Source organism: Papio anubis, chromosome 5 (assembly GCF_008728515.1).
Source record: "Papio anubis isolate 15944 chromosome 5, Panubis1.0, whole genome shotgun sequence".
Taxonomy (NCBI): domain Eukaryota; kingdom Metazoa; phylum Chordata; class Mammalia; order Primates; family Cercopithecidae; genus Papio; species Papio anubis.
In genome coordinates, this window is record NC_044980.1 from 91794754 (window position 1) to 91813364 (window position 18611).

Sequence of the window (18611 nt, forward strand, 5' to 3'; positions counted from 1 at the left end):
ATATGTAACGTAAACAGGATGACTTGCTCCTTTGTTAGCTTTTTGGATGCCAGGGTTGAGATTTTAATTCCATAATTATCTTCTTGTTGCCTGGAGGATTTGCATATGAGAAACCACAAAAACAATCAGGACAGTATGAAAATACCGTAGAATCTCAACCTATGACAGTATTTCCCATGTCCTTGCCAAACCAGAGGAAGTCTTTCCAATATGATTCTTAAATTTACAAAGTTCTCTGAATAGAACCCATGAAATCCTAAGTCATCGTCTAGTGAAGATTTACTGTACATTTTCTGTTTTCCTAATAAGAAATTAGGGGAGTTTAGTTCCCAGTGTTGGGCAAGGGACAGGACTCAGTCACCTGTAAAGTTCAGAAACTACATGTGCCTGACCTTCCTATTCTTCCGCTCTTCTGATATGCAGAATTTCTAGGTTCTAGGTAGTATTTGGGAAGTTTCCCAGATTATTGTGATGTCCACCAGTGGCTCATTCACCTTCTTTATGGTCACTGTGTTTGGGGATTTTGACTGATAAATTCTTGAATCACTAAAAGCTAAATTTCAAACAAAATTCTTAGAGGTGATACTAAGAGGCAAGTATGTATAAAATCTAATAGGCATTGAAGAAGATATAAAGATTCCATCCTCTGCTGCAAAAATTGTGTGCACGCGGAGTAAGAAAGAAGGTTCAGTAGCCAACCTCAAAAATATTAAAAAATAGTTGCATTGATGCTGTATCACTCCTTTCCTTGCCCAGATTCTCTCTCTCTTTCTTTCTTTCCTTTCTTTCTTTCTTTCTTTCTTTTCTTTCTTTCTTTCTTTCTTTTTCTTTCTTTCTCTTTGTCTTTGTCTGTCTGTCCTTCCTTCCTTCCTTCTTTCCTTCTTTCTTTTTTTTTTTTTTTTTGACAGTCTCTGTCACCCAGACTGGGGTGCAGTGGTGAGATCTCAGTTCACTGCAACCCCAGTCTCCTGGGTTCAAGTGATTCTCATGCCTCAGCCTCCCAAGTAGCTGGGACTACAGGCGCGTGCCACCACACTCAGCTAATTTTTTGTACTTTTAGTAGAGACTGGGTTTCACCATGTTGGCAAGGCTGGTGTCAAACACCTGACCTTGGATGATCCGCCTGCCTCAGCCTCCTAAAGTGCTGGGATTACAGGCATGAGCCACCACGCCTGGCCCTCACCCAGATGCTTTACTCACTGCTGTCCAAATACGGTTGGTCCTCTGTACCTGCAGGAATTTACAGGTACAGAGGCTCAACTATAAAGGACTTGAGCATCCCCAAGTTTTGGTAAATGGGGGTCGTGGAACTAATTCCATGAAGATACTGAGGGACAAACTGTACCACTCATTTTAATGCAGAAATTTTGTATTCATCCTTTCTTTTTAAATCCCACTACCAGGCTTAGTTTAGGCCTCTATTTTCTCTACATCTTTCCCTTCAGCTTATCCTTTAGGTTTCCTTCAAACTTGAAACCTAATTAAATCAGTCCCCTGCTTATATACCACATATATTTGTAAACTAAACATATATAAACATATATGTACATATCATATATTCCTAGTATTTTAGTTAATTTTTTCACAGACCAATCTCAGGATTGCCTCCCATCATTCCTCACGAACGCTTGGTACTCTAGACACTTCTGCAGGTCACTGGAAAGGTATCTCACATTGTAAGTGGATATAGCCCATTTATCTTATGGGTCAATCTTTCATAGGTTCGTTTAAGTAAATGCTCAAGAGCTCTTGAGTACCCTGACACAACTGTGCTGTCAGCCTCTGAGACTTGTCAGACAACTCTCTGACCTCCCTTTTAGGACATGGAATTGAGTATTCTGTAAGTGCAACATGTCATTGTATCACAATATAACATTTGTTTCCATACTACATTGTGAGGTCCTTGAGCAAAGAGACTGTGTCCCAGTGCATTGTATTGATATTCATTCAATACAATGTATTACATACCAGACATTCTGCTGAGGGTAGGGAGGGATTATAATACAGCAAAAACTAACACTTCCGAAGTTAAAGCCCAGTTCGGGACACAGTCACACTATACAATCACAGCTTAGAAAAATAGTATGAAGAGACATACAGTGCTGTGAGAATCCATAATAAAGAACCCTAGTCAAGAAAGTCTCAAGAAAGTTACGTGATCGACTTGATCTAGACCTGAAGAATTAACATGAATTAGGCAAGAAAGGGAAGTAAGAGCTGCTTTCTGGGTAAAAGAAACAACATGGACAAAGATTCTGGGGTCAGAGAGATCACGTCAATGCATTTGCCAATTTGCCAAGAACAGGCTGTATTCACTTTCAGAAGTGTTCAGGTTTGGATAGTAAATTGCATGACCACCCTATTTGTAAGGAACTCTTAAGAGGCTTGTTACTGCTGGAGCAAACAGCAGCTGGACAAGATGAGGCTACATAGACGCTAGGCCCAAGGCTAAGTGAAGTATGTTTTTCAAGACAATGAGGAAGCTACTGAAGGATTTGAAACTGGGTGGTAGCTTGATGGGATTGACAAATTGAAAGTTTTTACTTTAGGTGTAAATCCCAGAGAAGGATTAGATGTGAGTTGAAGTAGATACAGTATTCCTAATAGAGTCAGGAGTCTTTGGCAGATAAGAGAGGTTAGAAATGATACGATAGACTAGGATAGTGTAATGGAGGTGGAGAGAAGTAGAATTGGGAAGAATGACAAAACTTGATGGGATTGGATTCAGGCAGGGTTAGGGGGAGGAGGGATGTTAGTCATTTGCTGGTGAATGACATTCACTTATATAGTAATGTATTTACAGATGTGTAGATAGGGAGATCATTACATTTGGTTTAAGACAGAATTGGGCCCAGTGCGGTGGCTCATGCCTGTAATCCCAGCACTTTGGGAGGCTAAAGCAGGTGGATCACGAGGTCAGGAGGTGGAGACCATCCTGGCCAACACGTTGAAACCCCGTCTCTACTAAAAATTAAATTAGCTGGGCGTGGTGGCATGCACCTGTAGTCCCAGCTCTTTGGAAGACTGAGACAGGAGAATTGCTTGAACCTAGGAGGCAGAGGTTGCAGTGAGCCGAGATCGCGACACTGCACTCCAGCCTGAGCGACAGAGCTATACTGTCTTGGAAAAAAAAAAAAAAAGACTTACAGAATTTCCAATGCCTTTGAATTGCCCGGGAGGTTTCTGGATAGAATGATGTAGCTAAGTGAAGTCTAGACTGAAAATTAAAGCTGTTAAGTGTGAAGTGTGTAGGGAAAAATTAAAGTCTTGAGTATTCATGAAGTAAACTTGGAAGACAGCCGAAGTGTGTGCAATGAAGAATTTCAGTTTATTTTTGACTAGGTAAAGGAAGATAAACTGGATAAGGAGGAGTTACACAGTTACCAGAAGGTTGTTGTGCTATTGAAGATGAGTAAGTGCTTCATGGAAAGAGTGGTGAATAGTGTCCAGTTGCTGTGTAAGAATTAGGTTGGAGGATTATCACATATTAATCATCTAAAAAACAAATACATTAATATCTTCAAAGTCTGATTTGGGATAATATGTTTTCATTTTTTTTTCAAACAGGAACTGAACAATACCATCATTTACAGTTATGGGCTGTGGGTGGTCACTTAATTGGTGTGATTTGAGACTGAGAACCTCCTATTCCACAAATCTGTACTTCATCCTCTACTAATGCTTGAAAAGTCATTGATGGAAATCTGTTTTAAAGCATATACTCCTGGGAAGTGTAATATGTTTAGAAGATACATAATTCTCAGCTGTGCCAAAATTTAGAATTACCTGAGGAGTAGTATACTAAAAATGCTCAAAATTCTATTCCATGGTTCTGAGGTGGGGTCTTGGCATATGCATGTTTTTTAAAAGCTCCCCTAGGTGATTCTAACGTGCCATTGTTGGAACAATCATTGACAGCATCCTATTAACACAATGTTGACTCATAACATTTTTTTTTAGATGACATGTGGGGAGGACAGGACACTTATTTATAAAACAGTGGTCGGTAATGGCCATTGAGTAGGGAGGATTTTGCCCCCAGAGAAAACATTTGCCAAAATCTGGAAAAATTTTTGTGGTCATCCCAGTGGGTGGGTTTTGCAGAGTTGGCACTATTCATATATAGTAGTTAGAGACCAGGGATACTGCTAAAAATCCTACAGTGTACGGCATAGCCCCCTCTTCCCCTGCACAAAAGAATTATCTGGCTCAAAATGACAGCAGTGCCCTTGTTGAAAAAACTTGCCATAAGCGATGGCAAGCTAGGTAGTATTTTCCAGTGAAATCTTACACAGATTGGAGTTGTGGTTTGGTAAGGGTGCAAATGAATGAAGATCTACTCTTTACCCAGCAGCTTAGCCAAAACTCACCCTTTCTTATAACCAGTAACAAAGGAGCCTCAAATAAAATGCATTCTGCAGAACAAAGAAATGTGACTAGCATAACAGACTGATTTCAATGTTATTTTTCTTGTTAACAATTTATAGTGTAACAAACTCTTATTGCTGGTAAGGGTGCACATTGGTTACAACCACTTTGGGAAATTGATGGGCAGTATTCATTATGGCTGAATTTATGTCTACCCTGTAATTCAGCAGTTTCACTCCTGAGTGTATACTCAAGAGAAATGAATGTGTCTACTAAAAGTTTTTGTGTAACAATGTTCATAGCAGTTTGATTCATTATAGCCCCAAACTGGAACAAAGTGAAGCATATTCATAAAATGGAATATTATCTGGTAATAAAAAAGAAAATGCTACACACATAACATAGATAAATCTCGCAGTCATTGCATTGAGTGAAATACACACAAAATAATTCATATTGTATAATTCCATTTGTATGAAATTCAGAAACAAGCGAAACCAATTGATAATTGAAGTCAGGATGGTATTGACCTTTCTGGTGTTGGTATTGACTTGGAAGGGGCACAGTGAGCCTTCTGAAGTGATGGAAATGTATACCTTGATCTGGAATGTTACACTGGTGAATGTGTATGAGAAAGTGCATCAAACTGCACATTGACTTTTTGTGAACTTTATATATGTTATACTCCAGGGTTTTTTTTTAATTATTAAATATAAGAAAAACAGCGAAGCCGCTTCTTAACTACTTGAAGTCTTCTGTCTCAAGCTTGGTTAAATACAGGGTCAACTATATAATATAGTCTCAATAAATATAAATAACCTAATGCATTATTTGGTAAAAGGAATATTGGATTTGGAATCAGACCTAGTTTGTTTTTTAAGACTAGTCAAGTGCAGTAGTGAGAAGGAGGGAAAGAGTAGAACAAGAGTTCAATCTAGAACAGACTGAACAACCAGCTGAGATAACTCACTACCTTTGGACCAGCTTCAGACCTGGTTTTGTATCACAGTTTCATCTTTCATTAGCTGTATGACATTGAGTAAGTCTCTCACTTGGGTACTTTTTGTGACTGTAAAAGAGCAGAAGATAGCTGAGAGAAGTATAAAAAACATTTTTAAAATTTTAGCCTTGATTCATGATCCCTCACGACTGAGAAACGTCCACACACATTCAGGAATGGGCCTCAGCAGTTAGTAATGTATTACGTGACCTAACACTTCTGGCTTTAGCTAGTTGAACAACAGAACCCTATCTGAATGAATCAGATTGTTCTGAGAATTTAAAATAAGGATTGAGAGAAGCTTGTCAGACTGCTGATCACTTGAACTGGGAAAATATAAACTTAGGCCAGGGCTGCTTTGTTTGGTAGCAAGCAGCATGTGGAGAATCTGAGAGATGTGATAGAGAACAAGAGTAATCTCAGATTGCTTACTGTGTCACCCAGTGTTCTAACTGCTATAAGTCTATGAATTTGGGTACTGGTTTAGTATTCCTTATCCAAAATGGTTGGGACCAGAAGTGTTTAGGATTTGGGTTATTGGAATATTTGCGTATACATAATTAGATATTTGGAGATGGGTACTCAAGTCTAAACATGAAATTCTGTTATGCTTTCTATTTTGTGCTTTATATACGCCTTATACGCATAGCCTGAAGGCAATTTTATACAATGTTTTCAGTAATACTGTGCATGAAACACATGATGTATTTTACGAGGTCAGGTGTGGAATTTTCCACCTGCTGTATCATGTGGGTGCTCAGAAATTTTCATGAGGGAGGAAGATTGCTTGAATCCAGGATTTTAAGACCTGCCTGGTCAACATAGTGAAACCCCAGCTGATTTAAAGAATAATAATAAAAAGTTTCAGATTTTGGAGCAATTCAGCTTTCTAATTGGGGGTGCTCAACCTGTACTATTATCCTTACTTACAGGTAAGGAAACTAAAAACCTTGCTTAAAGTAAGTGCTAAAGATACTAAACCCCAAGTAATTTGACCCCAGAGTCTGCTTTCGTGAAGCAGTGCTGACATATCAGACACAGATATAGTAGCTGCCTCAGTTACTGATAGCTTTCTGGTTCCTGATCTTAGTGCTTTGCAAAGATAGGTCTGCTGCCTATCTTTGAATTATTTATAATAATTTATCCTTAAAATAAAATTTTGTGTCTTTGGTTAATCTAGCTTGAGTGGATTTCAGCCAGTTGCAACTGAAAGAGCCCTGCCTCAGTTTGACTGTGAATGGGGTTGCAAATAACAAACCTCAGAGAAACTGAAACTGGCTGATTCGAGGTAAGATTGGGGGGTAATGTGGACTTTCCACCATTAAGATGGAAATTTAGTTTGTGTTATGCAGCAGTGAATCTTTTATCCAGACATTCTCCAACAGTGTTTTAGAACTCAGTCATTGAGTGTTGCATTAGAGAATTTGGTAGCCAGATATTTTTAAATGTCAAGTATATTGGTTACTATATATGAGTTTTGAAAAGTACATTGGAAAAGAGAGGCATTCTAAACAAGTTTTCCAGAAAAAAAGCAGATTGGAGCAAATTCTGCAAATTTGACAATTATTGGAAGCCATTTCTGCCTGTAGCCTATGGTCTAAGAATGTAAGACCAGATCAAATTATTTGAGAGGCATGTTTAATTGCAGCATTTTTTTTTTTTTTTTTTGGCCACATTTTTTCTAATACTAGAGTTTTTACACTGAATACCAGAAAGTGAAATCTCAGTATTAGGAATAAGACTGTCAAGGAGATGCAAGTGATAATAAAGAACTCTAATTCCTCAGCTCCCCTCCAAAATATTTTCTACTGCCTACCCCCTTTCATGCCTCACAGAAATATGATGATACCTCACACCATCTATCAATAGCAACTAGGATCGGAATGCACTGTGTGTATAGGGATATGACTAAAGGGCAAGCTGGCATGCCTACTTATTCTCTTATTTGCTTGTGAGGCTGAAACAGAACAATGTCGATGGACAGAGTCCCAGCTGTTGCTAAGAAACAGAAGTTCAGAAGAATTGACAACTTAAGGAGAAAGCTGACCCACTAAGGTCTTCAGCATTAACTAAATACAAAAGGAATCTCCCTAAAAGAAAATTGTCAAGCAATCCTTCACAGTAGAGCAGTTGCATGCCATAAAACCCCAATGTCTGCAGTAGACCCAGACCACAGACTATCTCAACTTCTTGGGCACCTTTCAGTCTCCAATTCAAAGGAATGTGCGCCTGCCATAAGTGAGTACCCTTACCCCAAATGAGGAACTTCAGTGTCTCTCACTTGGGAGTGTACCTGAAGGACTCTATAAAAGGGAATCCAAACTAGGTGTAGCCAGATTTTCTAATAACTGGTTAGGAAGTGGCTTAATTAATTTGTGCCTTGTGAGATTACAAGGGCCCATTATGTCCTATTATACTCCTGCTGGATACAGTATATACTCTATTTGAGCCAGTTAAATTTATATTGAGTCCACAGATTGCAGTATAAATTCAAATATTTCTTGAAAGCTGTCTCTCTCCCTGTCCTCAGGCCAAGTACTAGGAAAACAGTGTTAAGGAAAGGGTTTTTCTTTTTCTTCTTTTTTTTTTTTTTTGAGACAGAGTCTTGCTGTGTCGCCCAGGCTGGAGTGCTGTGGCGCAATCTTGGCTCACTGCAAGCTCTGGTTCCCGGGTTCACACCATTCTCCTGCCTCAGCCTCCCAAGAAGCTGGGACTACAGGCACCCGCCACCATGCCCGGCTAAGTTTTTGTATTTTTTAGTAGAGATGGGGTTTCACCATGTTAGCCAGGATGGTCGCGATCTCCTGACCTCGTGATCCACCCACTTCGGCCTCCCAAAGTGCTGGGATTATAGGAGTGGGCCACCGTGCCCGGCCTAGGAAAGGGTTTTTCTCACTTGGAGTTGACAATCTAGTTTGAAATTGGAGGAGGAGAAAGATGGATGAATAAGTAAATAACAGGATTACAAATGGAAGCTGGGTTCCGTGGTACATGCCTGTAGTCCCAGCTACTTGAGAGGCTGAAGCGGGAGGATTGCTTGATCCCACGAGCTTTAGTGGAGGCCCACCTAGGCATCATAGCAAGTCCTTCTGTCTTAAAAAATAAATAAGATATTGGGATGATTTCTGTAAAGAAAAGATAGGGTACTATCAGAAAGAGTAACGAGACATTTACATGGGAAGAGCAGTTAGGGCGGTCAGAGAAGGCTTCTTTGAGCAGTATCTGGAAGGATGAGAAGGAACTGATTGTAGGAAGAACCATGGGAAAAGTAGGAAGGAGAGCAAATGCAAAGACCCTAAGGTAGGAAAGGGTTGTGACATGGAAAGGACTGGAAGAGGCAGATATTGCTGGAGATAAATGAGTAAGAAATAGAGTTGATAATAGAGTGAGCACTCATGCAACAATTTAAAAAAATATTTTTTAATTTTTATCTGAGTTCATTTTTACTAATTTTGTATTAACATTAATTTGAAGAAGTAAAAATACTCATTTGGCTAGAAACTTCTCTCTTTCTTTTCATTTTTTAAGTTCTCCATACATCTTAATTTTTTAACTACCTGAAATTAGACTTGGTGTAACAATTATAAGGCATGAATATTTTACTTTTAAAAAATGATTTTTCAGTCAATTTGATTTTATGGTTTCTTAACATTTGTTATTATGAATCATGTTTCTGTTTTTTCCTCTGACTAGTTAATATCACTTTAATTAGAGAAATGTAAGTAAAAACTGTGCAAAACTTGTTGTTTCATATACTGCCATTAACAAAACTTCCCGAGGAGATAGTATATGAACCTGCCTAACTCATCAAAAATAATTAGCCTAGACAAATAGACATATTTGATGGGAAGAGAAAAGAAGTACAAGTAGCTCTCCATGTTGATGTCCTGTGGGTTTTCACAGTTAAATCAACATGTAGTTTTCAAGGACAATACATTAATAAAATAAGCTAATTAGACATTTTGAAAAGGGTTCAAACTTAAAAAACAACAACAACAAAAAAACTATCTGTGTATCCCAAAATGTACGGTACAATAGAACTGCTGCAAGGAAGAGAATGGTAGTAGGACTTCTGCCTGTTTTTCATACTTCCATTTCTGTGCCTTCCCCCTGCCTCCCACTCTCATACAGAAATCAGAGAGGGGTTTTTAAAAACGTAAAACAAATCATCTTGCTTCACACTCTTTCAGAAAAATTCAACCTCCTTTCCATTGAGTCTTACAGGAGCCTGCATGATCTCACTTCAGTCTAACTCTCCAAAGTCCCATCCCCTATCATTCTCCCCCCTACTCATTATGTTCCAGCCAATTGGCTTGCTTTCTGTCCTCAAGCCTGCCAAATTCTTTTCCACTTGCAGGCTTTTGCTCTGGTCATCTCTGTTCCTGGAATGCTTCCTTGGCTCTTCACACATAGGGCTATTCGTCATCCTTTAGGTCTGAGGCCAGATGTCACTTCCTTAGAGAGGCTTCCAAAACATTTTCCAAAGAGGGCTTCCTCTGTTACTTTTTCTAATTCCCCTGTTTATTTCCTTCATAGTAATGATCATGATTTGTAGTTACTTTATTTTACCTGTCTTGTCTGTTGTCTACTCCCTTACTAATACATAAGCTCCCTGATAAACTGATATGATGAAACATTTGGAAAACTTAAGGATATATTAAAAGTAAATTTTGTAGGATTTTTAAGAAGAAGCAATTAAAAATTACCAGTGAAACATAACAATTATACAGAAAGGAAACAAAATCATCGGACCCTGTTACCATCTGTTGTCAACATGAAGTAAATATTGTTATTGATTTTAAAAAATATGGTGTTATACAGTAGTTCTATTGGAGTGGTAGGGATGTAGGTAGTATGTGAGTGCTGAATGCCCATAGTAGAAGTTGGCGTTGTTGATCCACCCTTCATCTGTCTTTCTCCCATAGGATAGTGGCCACATGGTCCAGCTTTAGAGTTCAGCCTGATTAACTTAAATTGATTAGTGTAATCCCATCCTGCTTGCCACTCTACTACATTTATGGATGGGTAAATCTAAGCCAATAAATTCATGGCGTTCCTTAGGCCATAGGGCATAGTTAAGGAATGGGCATATAACCCAATTTGGAATAAAGAGTTATGAGAGGTTTGTTTAGGAATTCAGAGAGAGGGCTTTTTTTTTTTGAGTGAAAGATGAGAATGAGCTTCTTTGTTGCCTCTGGGTGTTGGGTGTGTTGTTGTGAAACCAGGAACTGTTAAATTTCTTTTGCTCCCACAAGAGACGCAACCAATCTAAAGATGAAGACATCACACAGAAGAGAAGAGAACCGAGGAAATCACAGAGAAATGGAGCTAGAGCTGCTGGGTGAAGCTGACTCTGAGGCTTCTCATAAACTCTGTTCTTCCAATTGTGAAAATAAATGCAGTTCTCATTTCTTTTTTTTTTTTTTTTTGTAAGTTTTTCAAAATTTTATTTATTTAGAGACGGGAGTCATCCTGTATTGCCCAGGCTGTTTTTGAACACTTGGGCTCAGGTGATCCTTCCCTCCGGAGTAGCTGGGACTACAGGCACATGCCACTGTGCTCGACTGTAATTCTCATTTTTTAAACTAGGTGGGATTGTAATTACTACAAGTTGAGGCATCCTAACTGATAAAATCCTACTAATAAGAAGTCAAGAGATAAGGTCTAAAATATATAAATGAAGAGGTAGCTAGGAATATATATTATTTAGAAAGATGAAACTTGCTAGCAGAATAAACAGCTTTCAGTAGCTAAAAAGTGTTTGTCTCTTTAAAATAGAAAGCAGAGATGGGGAGAAGAGAAATGAGGTGCAGGCTATTTTTTTTTTTTTAATTGTGAACCTTTCAACACTTTGATTTGTTAATTGCATATTTTAATTATTAAGTTTTTTAACCTGATGAAGCTTAGACTTAAATTGAGCCCATTTAAAAAATTGTATCTTAAATTGCTATTTTAATGCAAGCAATTTTAAAATAAAAATATTTGGTGTTCCAGATATAGAGAATGGGTAATAGAGGAGTAGGGTACATGGAGTAGACCTAGAAGGAAAGTCGGGATCTTAAAAGATAAGAAGTTTAAAGTTTTGGGGTTTTTTTTAAGTGCCTAGTGGCTTTTTTTTTTTTTTTTTTTTTTAAGATGGAGTTTCATTCTTTTTGCCCAGGCTGGAGTGCAATGGCGTGATCTCGGCTCACCGCAACCTCCGCCTCCCAGGTTCAAATGATTCTCCTGCCTCAGCCTCCCTAGTAGCTGGGATTATAGGCATGCACCACCACCCCGGCTAATTTTGTATTTTTAGTAGAGAAGGGGTTTCTCCATGTTGGTCAGGCTGGTCTTAAACTCGCGACCTCAGGTGATCCACCTGTCTCGGCCTCCCGAAGTGCTGGGATTACAGGCGTGAGCCACCGTGTCCGGCGTGGCTAAGTACCATGCTAAAAGTACTGCAAAAGTATTGAAAAACAACAAAAACACTGATAGATTTATTAAGATAGATTTCTTAAAACAAATTGGACATTTTATACATAATATGATTTATCAAAGCCCATTTTGGAGAGATAAGAATATCAGTTTTTCTTTTTCTTAGGCTGATATTGGCAATATGTTTTCCCAAAGTAATATTATAGCCCTATATTCCACTTGTAAAATACTCAACTGTTCCTATGTGTAACAAATTTATTACTTCCCAATAGATTTTCACAGTGTTCTCATATTCACTGCATAAAATTCTTGTGCCTCACCCTCCCAAGTAGCTGGGATTACAGGCATCCTGGAAGTCCTTCAGAGTTGATACTAATCTTCTCCATCCCCACCTAAAATGTGAGATACTGCTTTTGGTTTACTCTTTTGTCTGAAGTAGACTGGGGATCAGTTTCCAAAACTCTACTTAGCTTTCCCTACTATAATAGGTCTTACTTCACGATCTAAAACTCAATGTAGAAATTACTCTAACTGCCAAGCATGTCTATACCAAATAGCATTCCGGGACTGGGGACCATCAACTGTTCCCATGGACCCAGGGTACCCATCATGAGCCAGGATTTGGCCAAGACTAAAGTTTATTATTAGTTTGGTGCAAAAGTAATTGCGATTTTTGCCATTAAAAGTAATGACAAAAACCGCAATTACTTTTGGATAAACGTAATACCTGGCTCCTATATGCTGCTACTCTAATAAGAAGGCCAAGATGATACTGTTGATCTGCAGGTATCAATGTTAACTCAGACCCTGTGTCTGTCTTCCCTGAAGTGTCTAAATATTTCCCACTTTCTAGTGTGCAGTCACCTGAGAAAAGGGCTAGATCCCTTTAGGGAAGTATGAGAAGAATCATTACAGTATATGATTATGGGATCCTTCCCTCCAGGGATCTGGCCACCTGTCAACAGGTTCCCAGTCTGAAAATTGGCTCAGATCTGGCAATTGAGTGAGGGATCATGGTGTTTTTTATTGCGATAACCACTCTTAGTCTCCCCATCCACTCCTGCTTTTTTTGATTATATATATGATTACATAACCACTCTTGTTGCCTCCCCATCTGTTTTGCACGTAGGGACACTGAACTCTGTTAGCCAACTCTAAAACTCATTTTGGGTTGAACTCCCTTGACTGTCACTCTCCTTTTGCTCATCATAATTGTGACTCCCCCTGACTTCTGGCAGTAAACCCTGCCCCCTGGCATTTAATGTGCGTCTGGGGCCCGTCATTCCCATTCCTTTTGATAAGCCACGCCCTGTGATAGTATCTTTTATCGTTAGCTCTGACTATCAAAGGTGAACTGTCACTGAACTTTTTAGTGAGGCTAGTGCATCTCTTACTGGTACATTCCTGATGACCTTAGTGAATGGTGTGTCCTCCGGGCCCTCCCATGGAACATAATTCTTGTGTGGGCTGCTGGCCTCACATAATATATCTACTCCAGCCTACCCATTTCCCTGATCCCTTTTAATCCTGTTCTTCACTATCTTCCTTTAGCAGTTCAGGTGTTTTGACTTCACTCAACATGGGCAATTGCTTATAGTAACCATCCTAACCGGAAGTTTGCACCCTCCTCTGGGACCCTGATAGAGTATTAAATCTCATATCCTGAAAATACCTCCAAGTTAATAATGTCACTTTTTTCCAGTCTTATGTTTCAGCCTTCTTGATCAAACACCCTCAACATCCAGTCCCACATACTCCTTTATTTCCTACCAATATATTCTAATTCTTGCTGCTGCTTTTGGGGATATACATTGGGCCTGGCACGTTCCCATTTGGGCCATGACTTAATTCTAGTTACTGGTCTGGCAGTCATGAAAGATAGGGTAGGTTTCCAAGAAGGCGCTCTGTTGCCTTATTCAGGAACTATCTACTTTTGAGTACTAGCTTTCAGTAAGAAAGGTAGGCAGCCTCTGCAGACTGAGTGTTCAAAGGAGATTTGGCAGCCAAAATCTTTGGGGGTATCCCCCTAGCTGTCCTCATCCTGTATGCCAGAGTCCCAAGTTTTCCAACTAGCAACCTAACCTTGGCTTCAATTGTATTTTAATCTTCTTGACTGTTAAGTCCTGAGTTTGGTGTTCCAGCTTTTTTCTGTTTTCCCAGGGCAAAAAGATAAGGGCCTCTTTGTAAGCTACTAAAGAAGCTGTCTGACCTACACAGTAAGTTTTCACTTGTTAACAAGCTCTCAGATTTTCATTAACCTTTTGTAGGCCTTAATGTAATTTTATAATAGCTGGCCAATTCCATTGTTCTTGTAGATATTATTACACACACACACACACACACACTCACACACTCTCACACTCACACTGAATTTTTGCCCCAACAAGGGCATTGCTCTGTATCAGAACATTCTCCCAAATTACTCCTGTAAGTTTTTTTTTTTTTTTTTTGAGACGGAGTCTCACTCTGTAGCCCAGGCTGGAGTGCAGTGGCATGATCTCAGCCCACTGCAAGCTCCGCCTCCCGGATTCACGCCATTCTCCTGCCTCAGTCTCCCAAGTAGCTGGGACTACAGGTGCCCGCTACGACGCTCGGCTAATTTTTTGTATTTTTAGTAGAGACGGGGTTTCACCGTGTTAGCCAGGATGGTCTCGATCTCCTGACCTGGTGATCCGCCTGACTCAGCCTCCCAAAGTGCTGGGATTACAGGCGTGACCCACTGCGCCCGGCCACTGCTGTAAGTTTTAATGACTGAGCCACCACGTTCTTCCAGGGACTATCCATGCTCCAACAATCACACATCCCATTGACAGTGGGTCATTTCTGATCGAACCCCAAGCCCCTTGTTTGTTTGAGTTTGTGGTGTAATATGAAATAATTTGGTCTTTGTCTCCAGTTCCTGTCACAGTGCTAAAACCCTTGGAATTTCCTTGTTATTCATAATATCCCTGTCTTGATCACATCTGAGTTTATGCTAATGAGATAATTTAGGGTGGGGACCCTAAATAGCCTCAGGATCGGGCCAGCTGCCAGAAAAACCAGGTGATTTCAGGATTAGAGGATTGGAACTTTTAACTACACCCAACAACCTCTAGGAAAGGGAGTGGGGCTGGATGGATGTCAAGCTCTATAAAAACTCTTGGACAACATGATTTGATGAACTTCTGGGTTGCTGAAGATACAGAGATGTTGGGAGGCTAGCACACCCAGAGAGGGCATGGCAGCTCTGTGCCTGCTTTCCTCCCCATACCTCATCCTGTATATCTCTTCATCTGGCTGTTCATATGTATCCTTTATAATATCCTTCATAATAAACTAGCAAATATAAGTTGTTTACCTGAGTTCTGTGAGCCAACCTAGCAAATTAATTAAATGCTAGAAGGAGGTTGTGGGAACCCTGATTTGTAGCAGGTCAGAGTATAGGTGACAACCTAATACTTAAATCTGAAGTGAAGGCAATCTTGTGAGACTGAACCCTTAAACTGTGGGATCTGACGTTATCTCCAGGTAAATTGCCAGGTGGATTACCCTATTCCAGATAGATAGTGTCAGAATTGAATTCAATTATGTAATACCCAATTGGTGTCCAATGGAGAATTGCTTGGTTTTGGGAACAGCCCCCCACACATCTGTTCACAGAAGTGTTCTGTGTTGAGTGTGAGAGTGGGGTTGTGGGGAACAGTATGTTTTGTTTTGTTTTTTTTCTTCTTTTTTTACAGGGTTGCTAATACAAAATAACATAAACTGGTTGGCTAATAAATAACAAATTTATTTCTCACAGTTCCAGAGGCTGGAAAGTTCAAGATCAAAGAGCTGGCAAATTTAGTGTCTGGTGAGGGCCGACTTCGTAATAGATGGTGTCATCTCATGTGCCCTCACGTAGTTGCTTTTGGCTTTTTTTTTTTTTTGAGACAGAGTTACGCTGTTGTGCAATGGCATGATCTCGGCTCACTGCAGTCTCCGCCTCCCAGGTTCAAGTGATTCTCCTACCTCAGCCGCCGGAGTAACTGGGATTATAGGCATGTGCCACCACGCCCAGCTAATTTTGTATTTTTAGTAGAGAGAGGATTTCTCCATGTTCGTCAGGCTGGTCTTGAACTCCCAACCTCAGGTGATCCACCTGCTTCAGCCTCCCAAAGTGCTGGGATTACAGGCGTGAGCTACCATGCCCTGCAACCCTCACATAGTTTAAGGGACAAACTAGCTCTCTGAGGCACTAATCCCAATCATGAGGGCTGATTACTTCTCAAAGGCCCCACCCACCTCCTAATACTATCACCTTGGAGGTTAGTATTTGACCATGGGAATATTGGAGAGACATAAACATTCAGACCACTAATCCTTATACCAACTGGTTCACTTTGGATGTTCCAGGAAGCAGAATATAACATTAATTTAAGAGTACAAAAAGTCTATTGTAAAAATGATGGGGAAGAAAAAGACAGAGACTGTGGTGTAGATCTAAAAATCAGGCTGGGTTGGGTGTCTCATGCCTGTAATCCCAGCACTTTGGGAGGCTGAGGCAGGTGGATCACTTGAGGTCAGGAGTTCGATACCAACCTGGCCAACATGGTGAAACCCTGTCTCTACTAAAAAATACAAAAATTAGCCAGATGTGGTGGTTCACGCCTGTAATCCCAGCTAGTCAGGAGGCTGAGGCACAAGAATCACCTGAGCCTGGGACTCGGAGGTTGCAGTGAGCCGAGATTGTGCCACTGCATTCCAGTCTGGGCGACAGAGCAAGACTAAAATAAATAAATAAATATCTAGCAGAATCTCAGCTAACCCATTGTGGAGCTCTGGGGAAAATATTGCTTGTTAGGGAAATTCAACTTTGGGCAGAAATGACTAGACCCTCATACCATTGCCATGTTCAGTCATTGTCTGGGGGCTGCCAGGGAAGACGTTACCTCAACTGGTGTGCTGTGGTAGATCTTGACAGTGCTGCAGATGGAGGCAGTTAGCTTACTGGTATTCATTGCAGCTGAATGGCAAGTTCTATCTAAAATGGAGATATTAGTGGTGTACCTCCTATGACTGCCCCACTGATCTAACCTGAGAAGGTTCAGGAGATGCCTGCAACTAGTAGTCTAAGCATTTGATGGGGAAGGAGAGTAAGGCCAAAACAAGGCGGGTTGGCTGAAAGTTGATGACTGAGCAGTTATCCCATTAGATATCCCCAACTCTTGTCACTAGGCAAAGGCCAGTTGAAAACTGGTTTTATCAGTACACATTCACACCTGTTCATTTACATATTGCCTATCGCTTCTTTTTATTTTTTCATTTACATATTATCTATGCCTCCTTTTTTTATTTTTTTCTTTCTGAGATAGGATCTTGTTCTGTCACCCATGCTGGAGTGCAGTGCTGCCATTATGGCTCACTACACTCTTGACCTTCTGGGCTCAAGCAATACTCCTACCTCAGCTTCCCGAGTAGCTGGGACCACAGGCACACACCATCACACCCGACTAATTTTTGTATTTTTTTGTAGAGATGGGGTATTGCCATGTGGCCGAGGATGGTCTTGAACTCCTGAGGTCAACCAGTCCACCCACCTTGGCCTCCCAAATTGCTGGGATTAGAGGCATGAGCTACTGCACCCAGCCTGGCTCCTTTTTCACTACGATGCAGTGTTGAGCAAATTCGAAAATATTTACTGCTTAGTCTTTTCCAGAAGAGCTTGCTGGAAAGTTTGCTGATTTTCAATCTATGCCATTGGGGTTATTTACATCTATGCATTGAGGTTATTTGTATCTATTGTATCTCCATGGTAGATTTACTATATAATGGTGTGCTGCTGCTTATCTCTTCCCAACTGCATTCAGAGGAATTATATTGGTAGCTTGAAATTGGCTACAGTGGGGGAATTTTACCATAGAAGTTAGCAAGTGCTACAATTCGGGCCTTTTTCTTTTTGGACAGCTGATTGTTAAACATTGACCTGCAGCATTTTTCAGTATGGGATATTACAGGCTGCATTGTTTCCACCCTCCAGAGGTCTGTGTTGAAGTGCCTACCCACAGTACCCCAGAATGTGGGTGTGTTTAGACCTAGGGTCTTTAAAAAGACATTTAAGGCTAGGCACGGTGGCTCATGCCTGTATTCCCAGTACTTGGGGAGGCCGAGGCAGGCGAATCACGTGAGGCAGGGAGTTTGAGAGCAGCCTGGCCAGTGTGGTGAAACCCCGTCTCTACTAAAAATACAAAAATTGGCTGTGTGTGGTGGCATGTGCCTATAATCTCAACTACATGGGAGGCTGAGGTGGGAAGATCACTTGAACCTGGGAGGCAGAGGTTGCAGTGAGCTGAGATCACACCACTGCACTCCAGCCTGGATGACAAAGCGAGACTACGTCTCAAAAAAATAAAAATTATAAAGTCATTTAAGTTAAAATGAGGTCATTAGGGTGGGCTCTAATCCAGTATGACTGGTGTCTTTATAAGAAGAGGAAATTTTTACAGGTTTTGGGTAAGACTCTGTGGTAACACAAGAAGACAGTCATCTACAAGCCAAGACCAGAGGCCTCAGAAGAGAACAACCCTAGTGATACCTTGATCTCAGACTTCTAGCCTCCAGAACTGTGAGAAAATACATTTCTGTCATCTCACCTGCCTATTCTGTGGTACTTTGCTATTGTAGCCCTAGTAGACTGATAGAATAAGTGACCTGACAAAGTGTCAAAAGTTCCTGCAGAAGCAATCAATTGAAACGACTTCCAAAGAGCTTTGGTATAGGGCCAGGAGTAGTGGCTCACGCCTATAATTTGAGCACTTTGGGAGGCTGAGATGGGAGTATCACTTAATGCCAGGAGTTCAAGACCAGCCTG

The 18611-nt window shown here is 40.4% G+C and overlaps 1 protein-coding gene across 1 annotated transcript in view; it reads left to right on the forward strand.

The window, feature by feature from the left end:
* The window catches only part of LOC101020439 (basic proline-rich protein-like), a 58790-nt gene that overhangs the window by 4648 nt on the left and 35531 nt on the right, over positions 1 to 18611 (forward strand). Inside the window, exons 3-4 of the mRNA XM_031666822.1 lie at positions 6549 to 7606; positions 13943 to 13998. The gene's annotated coding sequence lies outside the window, so the exon portion shown is untranslated. The remainder of the gene's footprint in view (positions 1 to 6548; positions 7607 to 13942; positions 13999 to 18611) is intronic.